The 13109-nt window shown below is 38.4% G+C and overlaps 1 protein-coding gene across 1 annotated transcript in view; it reads right to left on the reverse strand.

The window, feature by feature from the left end:
* Nucleotides 1-13109, reverse strand: part of CDH23 (cadherin related 23) — a 726582-nt gene that overhangs the window by 411731 nt on the left and 301742 nt on the right. The gene's annotated exons all lie outside the window — the stretch shown is intronic.

Genomic DNA, 13109 nt, shown 5'->3' on the forward strand with positions numbered 1-13109 from the left:
AGAGGAAACAGCATTGGAAAAGGTGGGGAGAAGCCTCTGGAGCCTCTCTAGGAATCTCCTGGTAGGAGACAGGGTTGGAAAAGGTGGGGAGAAGCCTCTGTGGGACCTCTCTAGGAATCTCCTGGGAGAAAATAGGGTTGGAAAAGGTGGGGAGAAGCCTCTTTGGGGCCTCTCTAGGAATCTCCTGCAAGGAAACAGGGTTGGAAAAGGTGGGGAGAAGTCTCTGTGGGGCTTCTCTAGGAATATCCTGGGAGGAAACAAGGCCTCCACCCTCCCTGTGGTTTCTCCAATCGCACACATTATTTGCTTTTACATTGATTCCTATGGGAAAAATTGCTTCTTCTTACAAACTTTTCTACCTAAGAACCTGGCCACAGAATGAATTAAGTTCTTAAGTAGAGGTACCACTGTATTGCCCTTTCGTGAGTGGTGGGTAAAGGAACTATTTATATCTCCAGGAACTACAGCAACTTAGCCCATAAGCACAATTCCTCGCTCCTCGTTTTCAGTTCTGTGAGAAGAAAAGTCTCGGATTGCCTTCAAACTGCTTTTGAGAGATGGGGGTTGAGAAAAATAGCAGTGTGGCAACCCCCTTAAATGACTACCTGGGGAAGAATGGGATTGGCAGTGTAACGTTAGTCAGGTTTCTGAATGTCAGTAGAGGATTCAGTATTTGCAGAGTGGAAGTCACAGCTGTCACAGTCTCAAAGCTAAGCTGAATAAGCGTATCTTCCTTTTAAAACTGCACACGTGCAATTTAAGGGTGTTTAGAGCCCCAGCAATTCACCTTCATTTGGTTCACATTTTTTATTTTTTTCCCAAAGTGAACATTTTGTCTTGAGCTCAAGTATTCCCCGTTTCTCTTCTGCTAGCCCCAGGCTCTCTGCTGAATTCCGTCCACGCGTGCACAGACGGGATCAATCCAAGGCTGACTCGCCTTCAGCTTATCTCTGCTCCAAATGATTGATTCTCCCTCTTTAAGGATAATTTGCTGTTTAATTCCATGTACTGCAAATCCCTCTGTGAAATCTAATTCATTCCGATCGACAGCTCCCACTTTGGGGAAAGAATACGAGAGAGCCGTCTTTTATTCTTTATTATCGCGAGCCATGTCATGCTTTTACATTACTGTATCTATGGATTAAAGAAAAAGCATCATGGGATGCCCCTTTGAATAGTTGTGTGCCGTGTGTTTACATACTGCATGTTTACATGCCTACAAGCACACACATTTTACACATCAGAAAATATATTTCATTGGTTGCTGATTAATAATAATAATAAACTCCTTAAAACCCACCTTTGCCGCCAGGCATGGGGGAATTGAGATATCTCTCCCGGGCCTATACAATTTATGTATGATATGTTTGTATGTATGTCTGATTAATAATGGGTTTTTAAAAATGTTTTTAAATTATTAGATTTGTTATGAATTGTTCTATTGCTGTTGTGAGCTGCCCCGAGTCTACGGAGAGGGGCAGCATACAAATCTAATATATGGTGCAGAGCTGAAGGGATTGGATACTGTAGCCTAGAGGATAATTCTCTGCCTTACAAGGCAAAGGTTGCAGGTTCAAGTCCCAGTGGGTATGGCTAGCTGATGAGGCCAAAATAAAGCCGAAATAGATCTATCCTAGTCTCCCTTAATTTTCAAATTCAGCAAAAAAAAACATGTGACACATACAGATAGAATTGTCGGCCATCAATAAAATTTAACTGCCTTGGAAATGGCCCTGGGTTGGGCCGAGAGGCAAATAAGGAGCTGTGATGTTCCTTCAATACACCAGGGTGATTCAACACAAAAAAATATGTAACCCTTCCCTGGTGCAGAGCTGAAGGAATTGGATACTGTAGCCTAGAGGATAATTCTCTGCCTTACAAGGCAAAGGTTGCAGATTCAAGTCCCAGTGGGTATGGCTAGCTGATGAGGCCAAAATAAGGCCGAAATAGTTCTATCCTAGTCTCCCTTAATTTTCGAATTCAGCAAAAAAAAACATGTGACATTTATTTATTTATTTATTTATTTATTTATTTATTAGATTTGTATGCCGCCTCTCTCCGATAATGTTATAGTCTCTAGGCAGAGTTGTACACTGGGTTTCGAGGTTGGCTTTCTGATTACTCTCTTGCTGTCACTTAAATTAGTGGTTGTAATGCCAGGTCTGACTTCATTCAAGTTGTGAGTTTGGGAGAAAAAGCTTTCAAGCTCTTTTAAGCAATCAGACCATCAAATTTCCTTTCCTAAAGGAGGTACCTGGGTCATATGCATCATCCCCGTAGAAAGTATTGTATGAATATGAAATGGAATCAAACCACTGTGGGTACGGCATTCATCTCAAATCCATGCTGAGTCATGATGAAGCTTATTGGGTGCCCTGGAGCAAGACGCCATTTTTCAGCCTAATTTACCTCATGGTGGTTTCATCAGGTTGCAGTAAAATGGCTCCATTTATATTCTCTATATAGCCTAAGGACTGGCAACTTGTGACCATCAGATGTTGCGTGTTCCAAATCCTATGACACACAGCCAGCATAGTTAGTGATCAAGTAATTCAAGGTTTTATGGAAAATGCCACAGTTCCTTTGGGTAGCGTAAATGTAGTTGTGCTCGTAAAGACACACTTGTCTCTCCCACAACATTGTCACTGGTCATAGATTGTTCCCGCATTGACATACAACAGGTAGTCCTTGTTTATGTCCACAATTGACTCAGGGTGGCAAACAACAATAAAACACGATACAAAAAGTGAAACCCCATATTAAAAAAATATTCATCTCACAATCATACAACAATCAGGCTGGAGCAAGATGTCAGTGGCTCAATGGTCTTCCCAGGCCTGTTGGCAGAGCCTTGTTTTAGGGCCTTTCAGAAGACCAGGAGAGTGGAGACGGTACAAATCTCCAGGGGAAGCTGGTTCCAGAGTGTGGGTGCCACCACAGAGGAGACCCTTCCTCGTGGTCTTGCCAGCTGGCATTATTTGTCTGAGGGAACCCGGATCTGATCAGTCGCTGAGATGTGTGAGGCAGAAGGCGGTCCCGTAAGTAATCAAATCAAAATTAGATTAGATCAGATCAGGGTCCCCAAACATGGCAACATTAAGATTTGTGGACTTCAATTCCCAGAATTCTCTAGCCAGCATCTAATTTTGTGAGTAATCTTGGCTCATTTCAGGAATCTGTATCATTCCTGTTTTCAGTGTTACTAGAAATACTAATACCTATTTATGACCCTGCTAGGAAACAGTTTGGTACACTGACAGCATGCTTCCATTTCCAAGGCAATTGTATCAGTTTTACATGTCATGTAATTTATAAAAAATGTTTAGGAGCTGGTTAAGCTGCATTCCAAGGAGAGGAGCACCATCCAATCTTTATGATTACACTGGCAAATTGCAATCACACATAAAACTCCATTCCACTTCTACCAGTACAAACATTTATTTAAAAAAAGCCATTTAAGTTAAGTATAAATTAAATGTTTTCTTCTTTCAAAGGACTACCTGAGAGGGCATTATCTCTTGTAATTTGATCTAGGAGCTTCAAGGCTTCAATACAGAAGAAATTCAAAGGACATTCAGAGTTATAGCTTACTATACGTTAACTATCAATCACGTACAGTAAATGAGACATCACAAGCAGAGACATCACCCTGTCAACAAAAGTGCATATAGTCCAGGCTATGGTTTTCCCAGTTGCAATGTATGGCTGTGAAAGTTGGACCATAATAAAGGTCGAGCGCCAAAGAATTGAGGGCTTTGAACTGTGGTGCTGGAGAAGACTCCTGCGAATCCCTTGGACTGCAAGGCAATCAAACTGTCCTACCGGTTAATGACTAATTCAGCTTCAACCGCAACAACACAAGAGCACGCAACAGATTCAAACTTAATACGAACCGCTCCAAACTTGACTGTAAAAAATATGATTTCAACAATCGAGCTTTCGAAGCGTGGAACTCATTGCCGGACTCAATTGTGTCAACCCCTAACCCCCAACATTTCTCCCTTAGACTCTCCACGATTGACCTCTCCAGGTTCCTAAGAGGCCAGAAAGGGGCGTACATAAGTGCACTGGTGTGCCTTTCGTCCCCTGTCCAATTGTCTTTCCTTTCTCTCACTTATCCTATATATTCTCTTTCTTTCATATATCCTCTCCTCTAAGTTCACTCTTACCCTTATATATATTACTACATGTCTATTTTATTTCCTATGTATTTGTGTATTGGACAAATGAATAAATAAGAATACATAAACTGGTCAGTCCTAGAGGAGGTCAACCCTGACTGCTCTTTAGAAGGCCAGATTCTGAAGATGAAACTCAAATACTTTGGGCACCTAATGAGAAGGAAGGACATACTGGAGAAGAGCCTAATGCTGGGAAAGATTGGGGGTAGAAGAAGAAGGGGACAGCAGAGAATGAGGTGGCTGGATGTAGTCACTGAAGCAGTAGGTGTTTTACCCCTTAGTTTAGCCTATAGTGCAAGTAGCTTAGATCAGCCAAGTGTTAAGACATGTAAAAATGCCCTGTGTTAATCCAGAACTTCATTTTATTGTTTAGACAAAGTAAGGACATGGCTACAATATTCTCATTATTAATTATTAAAATGCAGGCAAAAATTGACTACACAAATTTCTCAATGTGTAGTCTCCCTTAGTGATCTGTAGTTAACTTCCGTTTTTCAAGATTTCATAGTATATTACAAACATTCAAAACCTCAGAATAAATTTGTGAATGTACTTGTGTATATAACACAAACAAACCCATTAATCTCCTATACAGAGACAATAGAAATATAGCTTGTTTGGAATGTCATGGATCACTCACAGGGGAGAACCGACAATGTCAATCTGGAAGTAAATTTAATTTTACGAAACAATTACAGGTTTTCAAGTTTTGAAGCTGTCCAACTGCTAAAGTGGTTAGAAGGGTTGCTGCAGTAGTTGTTTCTTCTTCCCCTTCTTCTTCCTCTTCCTCCTCCCCCTTCCTTCCTTCCTTCCTTCCTTCCTCCCTCCCTCCCTCCCTCCCTCCCTCCCTTCCTTCCAGCAATGGATGTCTAAGAAACCCCTTTTTCTAAAATTTTCAATTTTTCCTATCTTGGCTTTTAGATTTCATAGATCGCTGGGCTCAAAACACTGTGGATTAAAGGGGAATTGATACCATGGATACAGCCTCAGCATGGATACTGGATGTTGTTATTAGACACAAAATAATCTTGTGGAAGATTAGAGTTGTACCTCTAGAGGACTGTCTAAAATCACTGTGTATCTGAATTAAACTTTAATGTGTCTATTTTTGTATTATTGTTTCTTTCCTATGCCTACCATTTCTTTGCTTGCTTTTTGATCAATGATAGCAATAAATATATTACTTATTTAATTCTTGTCCTTTTTAAATTGGGCTGCTTTATTCTTATTGACTTTTTATGTTTTATGTAAGCTTCTGTAGAAATCCTTGCAGGCTGAAGAGCAGGCTGATGGATGCTAAAATAAAACTGAACAATCTAGATCAGTGGTTCTCAACCTTGGGGTCAGGACCCCTTTGGGGGTCGAATGACCGTTTCACAGGGGTCACTTAAGACCCTGGGAAAAGACAAATTTTCCATGGTGTAAGGAACTAAAGCTTCTATTCTGGCCCCTTGGAACATATATTTACAATCCGACCAATCAGGCGATTAGAGTGGGGGTGTCCCTCTGACCTTCCTGCCAATCAGCTTAAAGCTCTGTTGGGAGACTTGGGGCAAAAGTATGGTTGTGGGGTCACCACAACACGAGGAACTGTATTAAGGGGTCACGGCATTAGAAAGATTGAGAACCACTGATCTACATGGGCGCTGAATACGAAAGGAAGTAAATGAGCTTTTGGTTTGATTTAGGAAGAATATTGTTCTGTTTTCACAGGGTTCATCTGAGGAAATTATCCCAGTTCAAAGCAATTTTTTCACACTACGAGTTTTCGATTTGCTACATGTACAATTCCTTGATAAAATGTAATGGGTTACCTACATGTAGGTTACTCTCATGAGTAGATGATATCCTGTTGGTGATGCTTACAAACAGGAAATGCTTCATCTACTTGGTGAATTAATAATGCTCAGAAAAACCTGGTTCATCATTTGACAATCAAAACTACATGGAGCTTTATAGAGCACTCCATGAAAGATTCACTAAAAAGAAAAATTGCCATAACAAGGTGTCTTCTAAATCATGTAAGAAGATCCATGGGAAAATAAAAGTAGAGCTGCTTTGAAGAATCAAAATTATGAGAAATAACTAAGTTTTTAGGGATTACTATCAAATCCAAAGATTTAGAACCATGAGCCCTTACAGAATAATAATTGAATTACAGTGGTACCTCATCATACAAACTTAATTGGTTCCAGGAGGAGGTTCGTAAGGTGAAAGGTTCATAAGATGAAACAATGTTTCCCATAGGAATCACTGTAAAAGCAAATAATGTGTGCAAATCCTTCAGGAAAATCCCAAACTTTAGAAGGGAGGCGAACAGAGGGCAGGAAGGAGCAGCTAAAGGGGGCGAATGGAAGAAGCTAGGCTAGGCTAAAGGGTGAGTGGGAAGGAAAAAAGGCAAGGGGGGCGCCCCTCCCCTTTCTTTCTTCAAAAGACACCGTTTCAGTTCCTTTGCAAGCACGTTGTTCTCTGCAAAATGTTTCCTCCCCCAAGCTGCCCCTCCCTCCTCCCTTTTCTTTCTTAAAAAGACACCCTTTCAGTTCCTTTGCAAGCACGTTGTTCTCTGCAAACTTTTTCCTCCCCCAAGCTGCCCCTCCCTCCTCCCTTTCCTTTCTTAAAAAAACACCCTTTCAGTTCCTTTGCAAGCACGTTGTTCTCTGCAAAATGTTTCCTACTCCAAGCAGCCCCTCCCTTTTCTTTCTTCAAAAAAGGGGGAAAAAAGAAACCCCTTCATCCCAGCAGCAGCTGCTTGGGTTCGTAAGGTGAAAATAGTTCGGAAGAAGAGGCAAAAAAATCTTAAACACCAGGTTCGTATCTTGAAAAGTTCGTTAGAAGAGGCGTTCGTAAGATGAGGTACCACTGTATTGGATTACAATTAGAGAGACCTAGGTTCAAATCTAGCTCTCAAAAGATGGGTGGTATGGGGCCAGCCATTCTCTTTTAGCCCAAAATACTTCATAGGGTTAATGTGGGAGAAAAATGAAGGAGAATCCTCTGCAAGTTACCTTGATCTCCTGGAATAAGTCTAACAAATGAATAAATTGCATTGCAACTATCTTTAAAGGTTGTCTCCAAACGGGCATGATCACCAAAATGCAATAACTCAAAGGTTGGATTGAGGTTTAGATGCTAGTAATCTGTAAATGGAATAAAGTAATAGTTTTGCAACTGATATGGTCACAATGACTTTAAATATCTGAAACATAAAACATTGATTGCTTTCCCAATATAAAACAGCAAAGATGGAATTTTCATAAGGAGAAGCTATTCTTGTGGTTGACAGCTGGAGCATCCATGTTAAATTGTTCCTGTTTCAATGAAGTATTCAATGTTTTCCTTGTGGCTAAATGTACATTTTAAAACAAAAATTTCATAATCTATTATCCGGCTTCCCTCCTAATTAAGACATTCAGTTAAATTAAATTAAGTCTCTAGGAGCAACATAAATTCACAAGAGAAGGAGACAACTTTTCTCCCCCTAAATACTGATGAATGCTGATGAAAACAACATATTATTCCAGAGCATAAGAAGATTTACATATCTTTAATTATCTCCATGTGGTTTCAATAATTCTTTAAATTAGGAATGTGCATAGTGCTTGTGGGAACTGGATTTTTTTTAACAGAAATGTTAAATCAGACTATAGAGAAATTCCTTATTTCAACAGATTATCTCCATGTGATTGACACATAAGATTTGTTCCGTTTTTTAAAATTATTTTTAAGAAGATATTGGGAATGGATTATTTTGCATCAGAGAAGTTCAGCTGGGTTTTTTTTCTCCCTACTTTCTCATGTAAATGACTTTATCATACAAAGCTTTTTCCCCAGCAATGTCTTTGATTTTTTTTTAATTAATTGAGACAAACACATTTTTCTTGCATTGTATTTTAATTGATGCATTATTTATTGGAAAATAAATTTACTATATCAATACGTTGAATTTAATTAATAAAGTAATGAGGGGCAGTGATAGAGTCGGGAATATCCCACGAGCCAAAAATGTACAAATGAAAAATTGGATCTGACTTTTCCAGCCATTCTAAAGTTGACAGTGCAAGAACAAGGTTAAGCCCATCATGTCAAGTGGAAGTGGCTCACATGAAGAAAAGATAAAAGTAGAAATATACATTGATTTGATCAGGGGTGAAATGCTTCTGGTTCGTTCATGCCCGTCAGTCATCAGAGAGTCAGTCACGAAGGGAGCGAGAGGGTTTGCCCACCCGCTCAGACTCTGCAATTTGGGTTGTTTTACCCTCTGTGCATGCACAGAATGTTTTTCGCATGCACAGAAGGTAGGAGAACCCAAATGGAGCATCCGGGATGGGTAGGCGGAGCCTTCCGCTGCTTTCATGACTGACTCTCCAATGACCAACAGGCAAGAGAAAACTGGGAGCATTTCACCCCTGGATTTGAGGTATGATGATAGAGACATAGAAGATTGGTGGCAGAAAAAGACCTCATGGTCCATCTAGTCTGCCTTTGTACTATTTCCTGTATTTTATCTTAGGATGGATTTTCCCCAGTCATGTTTAAATTCAGTTACTGTGGATTTACCAACCACGTCTGCTGGAAGTTTGTTCAAAACATCTACTACTCTTTCAGTAAAATAATATTTTCTCATGTTGCTTTTGATCTTTCCCCCAACTGACCTCAGATTGTGTCCCCTTGTTCTTGTGTTCACTTTCCTATTAAAAACACTTCCCTCCTGGACCTTATTTAACCCTTTAACATATTTCAATGTTTCGATCATGTCCCCCCTTTCCCTTCTGTCCTTCAGACTATACAGATGGAGGTCATGAAGTCTTTCCTGATAAGTTTTATGCTTAAGACCATGGGTGGGCAATTAATTTTGCCACAGGGCCGCATGAGAAATTGGGATGGTTTTAGAGGGCCGGACTATTAATATAATTAACTCAGTTCTACCCAATACTGTATATTATTGGGTAGAACTGAGTTAATTACATTATAATTATACAGTATATTATATACAGTATTATATATTATATATTATATATTATATACAGTATTATATATTATATATTATATATTATATATTATATATTATATATTATATATTATATATTATATATCATATATTATATATCATATATCATATATTATATATTGTATATTATATCTTGAACACCAGGTTCTTATTTAGAAAAGTTGGACCGACCTCGATGGGCCGGTCACAGACAGCAGGCGGTCCGCATCTTGCCCAGGTCTGCTTAACACCTTCTACCATTTTTGTAGCCCGTTTTTGGACCAGTTCAATTTTATCAATATCTTTTTGTAGGTGAGGTCTCTAGAACTGAACACAGTATTCCAAATGTGGTCTCATTAGCACTCTATACAGCAGGATCACAATCTCCCTCTTCTTGCTTGTTATACCTCTCCTTCTATAGTAACTTCTAAAACAAAATTCTTAAGGAACTTTTTACTTGATATGAATGACATTCAAGACTGATGACCAAGTAAATTTCTTCACACATGTTCTGGCACCATACAATCATGTTATTGAGGCCCAAAATATTTTTTGGAGGGGGAACTATTCTGCACATCTGGAAGCAGGACATTTTGCATTCCCTAAGACTTGTAGCAAATGAGGACTTCATGATGTCAACATACCCTTCCCCATTATTTAGGCGAGCAAATAGAGGATAGAGAAATAGATAAAACACAGAGAAAGGAAGGGCAACAGGAAGAGAAATAAATTGAAGCAGTGACAGGCACCCAACACCAAGTCACATGAACACCAACAATGCTCCAAAGACATTGCCATCTTGCAAAAGCACCTGACCTCTTATCTCAGAGATCTTAAAACTTAACAAATTTAAAGACTTGTGGACTTTAATTCCCAGAATTCTCCAGCCAGCTGAATTGTGGGGCCTGTTAAAGGCCTCACCACTGGAACAAAACCAAGCATACATTCTAAGAACTATCTAACAACTATAGAAATCTATCTGCAGCAGCAGTAAGAGGTGAAACTGGCATCCATTTTCATTCCTACAGTAGTTTAACAGTTATTAAGAGTCTTAGATGTTAATGCACAAACTGATATTGAGGCACTTGCTAAGTGCAGGTCACTGAAATGGCTAGCCAAGAACAAAATATCCTTTCAACTAGAAAAATACCTGACAATGGGTTTGACCCAATACCGTAGAACAGCTCTCACTAGAGCAAGATTTGAGCAGTTAGATTCAATGGTTAAATACGGACGATTCCACCAAGTACCATATTTTGAGAGAATATGCATTTGCGGTGCACCAGAAATAGAAGACATTGCGCATGTTCTACTCAATTGTAAATTATACTCTTCAGTAAGACCTCAGTATTTACAGCCCCTACTTGACAAAATCACACATTGGGACTGTAACAACTATCTTACTTCCTTCAGGTTACAAATATATATGTAATTTCTAGAACTGTTAAGCTTATAGTCAGGGCTGTCATGATGAGAACACGTTTTATAGAACATATTGGGGTGGCATGCAAAGGAGAAGAATTCACTTAAGAATATTTTATACCAGTATCTTATATTTGTTTAATATAAATAAACCTTTGCATGAGTTATATTTTCATATTTTACTACTTAATTTTAGCTTATTATACTGCATTCTAACTCATTTATTTAAATTCACTTTACTTTATCAAATTTTATTGTATTTTAACCAATTTACACTGCTGTATAGTGTTTATGATGAGTCACAGTTGGCTTGGTCAATTGCTGCTGTTTTCCAATTGCAAAATAGGCTACTTCTTAAATAAATGTTTTGCGTGAACTGGGGTATGGTAGTGAAATAGTGATTATTTTTATTTGTAGGTTTAAAGTTTTGGGAACTACTATCTTCTGTAAATTACTCAGATTTTCCCAGAGAAATTGAGCTATTAGCTGCCAATCTCAGCCTTAAAGGTAACATTGCTCATTATGATATCCCAGAATGGTAACTTCCAAATATAATGGATAGCTATCCAACAAATCCTTAGCCTATGTATTGCTCTGGAATTATGGAAATTATAGTATAACACACCTGCAAGCTTTTAAGCCCAATTTAAAGGCTGTTGCACATTATGGCAGAGTTCTATGGTTGAATGGTGCACAGGCAATAAAGCATGAATATATGAGTCAATTTGGATGAGTAATTCAACAACACAATATTAGACTGGAGGAAAAACAACTTTAAGTACTGTTCCAAGACAAAGGGCATTTGCTGAATCATATTAGCATCTACAGACTGAAACAAAAAGATGATACAGATCAGTTGTTAGTCGCATCTCAACAGAAGGCATGAACCCCAGTCATGCAAGAAAGGAAGATTTTGGGAAATCAACAGAGTTTTAAAAAGCAAATGGAGTTATCCTACACTTGAGAATCTTATAGCAAAGATAATAATTAGGTATTTGTGTTTGTTCTGATACCCACAGAGGTGAATTCTCACTGGACCAAGATATTCTGATATGAAGGAGAAATAAAAAGCTGTCACTCTGGCAAAGGAAGAGACAGGAGAAATTTCTAGTTTTGCGCTAATGGCCTTTTAAAGCACATCTCCTTCAACCTTCACAAATCTTAAGTTTTTTGTTCAAGGGACCATCTTGATAAAAATCACACAGGAAATAAACTTCCTTTTTTGTCAGTTTTCCAAGTGAGTACAATGTAAGTTTAAAAGCTGAACAGGAGAAAAGCACATACAATATCATCAACTTCCTATTGGTTATGTCATGAGACCTGGTAGCTGTTTAATTTATATTAAATATGTTATATTTTATAACACATTTATATATATATATAAGCTGCCAGATCAAATCCCAGTAAGGGTGTGGTTAGCTGATGAGGCCAGAACAAGGCCGAAATGGTGCCATCCTAGTCTCCCTTAATTTTAAAATTTCAGCAAATTATAAACATACAGAATATAGTTGTCGGCTATGAACAAATTAACTGCATTGAAATGGCCCTGGGTTGGGCCTAGAGGCAAAAAGGAGCTGTGACGTTCCTTCAATATATCAGGGTGATCCAACATAAAAAACATATAGCCCCTCCCTGGTACAGAGCTGAAGGGATCAGGTCTGGTGGCTCAGCTGTTAATTCTCTGCCTTACAAGGCAGAAGCTGCCAGATCAAATCTCAGTAGTGGTGTGGCTAGCTGATGAGGCTAGAACAAGGCTGAAATGGTGCCATCCTAGTCTCCCTTAATTTTAAAATTTCAGCAAAAAACATGTGATACATACTTACATACATACATACATACATACATACATACATTAAAAAAATGGGAAGACTCCAGAGGTAGGTGAAATCCAACACGTTTATAATTGTCACTGATTTCCATATAGTCAGAATATTTAATTCCTGGTGACCTATCTGAATTTGAAAAGGGCTTTTTGTACCTACATACATATCAACCGATAGGAGACTCCTGATGAAAAACCTTCTATGTTATTGCCACCAGAACAAGACGCTCTACATTTATCAAAACAACCTGAGAAAAGATGGCATTTAATTGCAAAAACCTGCCACTGTCCCTGCAGATAACATATATGGCATCATCATCATCAGCATCATCATCATTTTAATGAACCATGTGTTATGAAGATGTAGATGTTGAAAAGGTACTCCAGCCATATCATGATTACTTGATGAAAGTTTAGCTTAACCACAAATTATTGATACATCATGAAAATTGTTCATGTCCAATTATGGATTATATAATTGAATATAATTATGATATCATACTATCAAGGATGCAGGAGTGTGTCTATAGTAGAAGGAAATTAGAATTGCCACATGTAAAAGAGCAGAGTTTTACACATGGCAACTATAAATAATGACTTGGGAGCTTTTTAATTTTAAAAAAAGATCTAAATTGTTTGGAAAATTTTATTGCATAATTTGGAAGACTTTTGAAGGTATAAATCATGTAATGAACCA

The sequence above is a fragment of the Erythrolamprus reginae genome, chromosome 5, assembly GCF_031021105.1.
Source record: "Erythrolamprus reginae isolate rEryReg1 chromosome 5, rEryReg1.hap1, whole genome shotgun sequence".
NCBI classification, from domain to species: domain Eukaryota; kingdom Metazoa; phylum Chordata; class Lepidosauria; order Squamata; family Dipsadidae; genus Erythrolamprus; species Erythrolamprus reginae.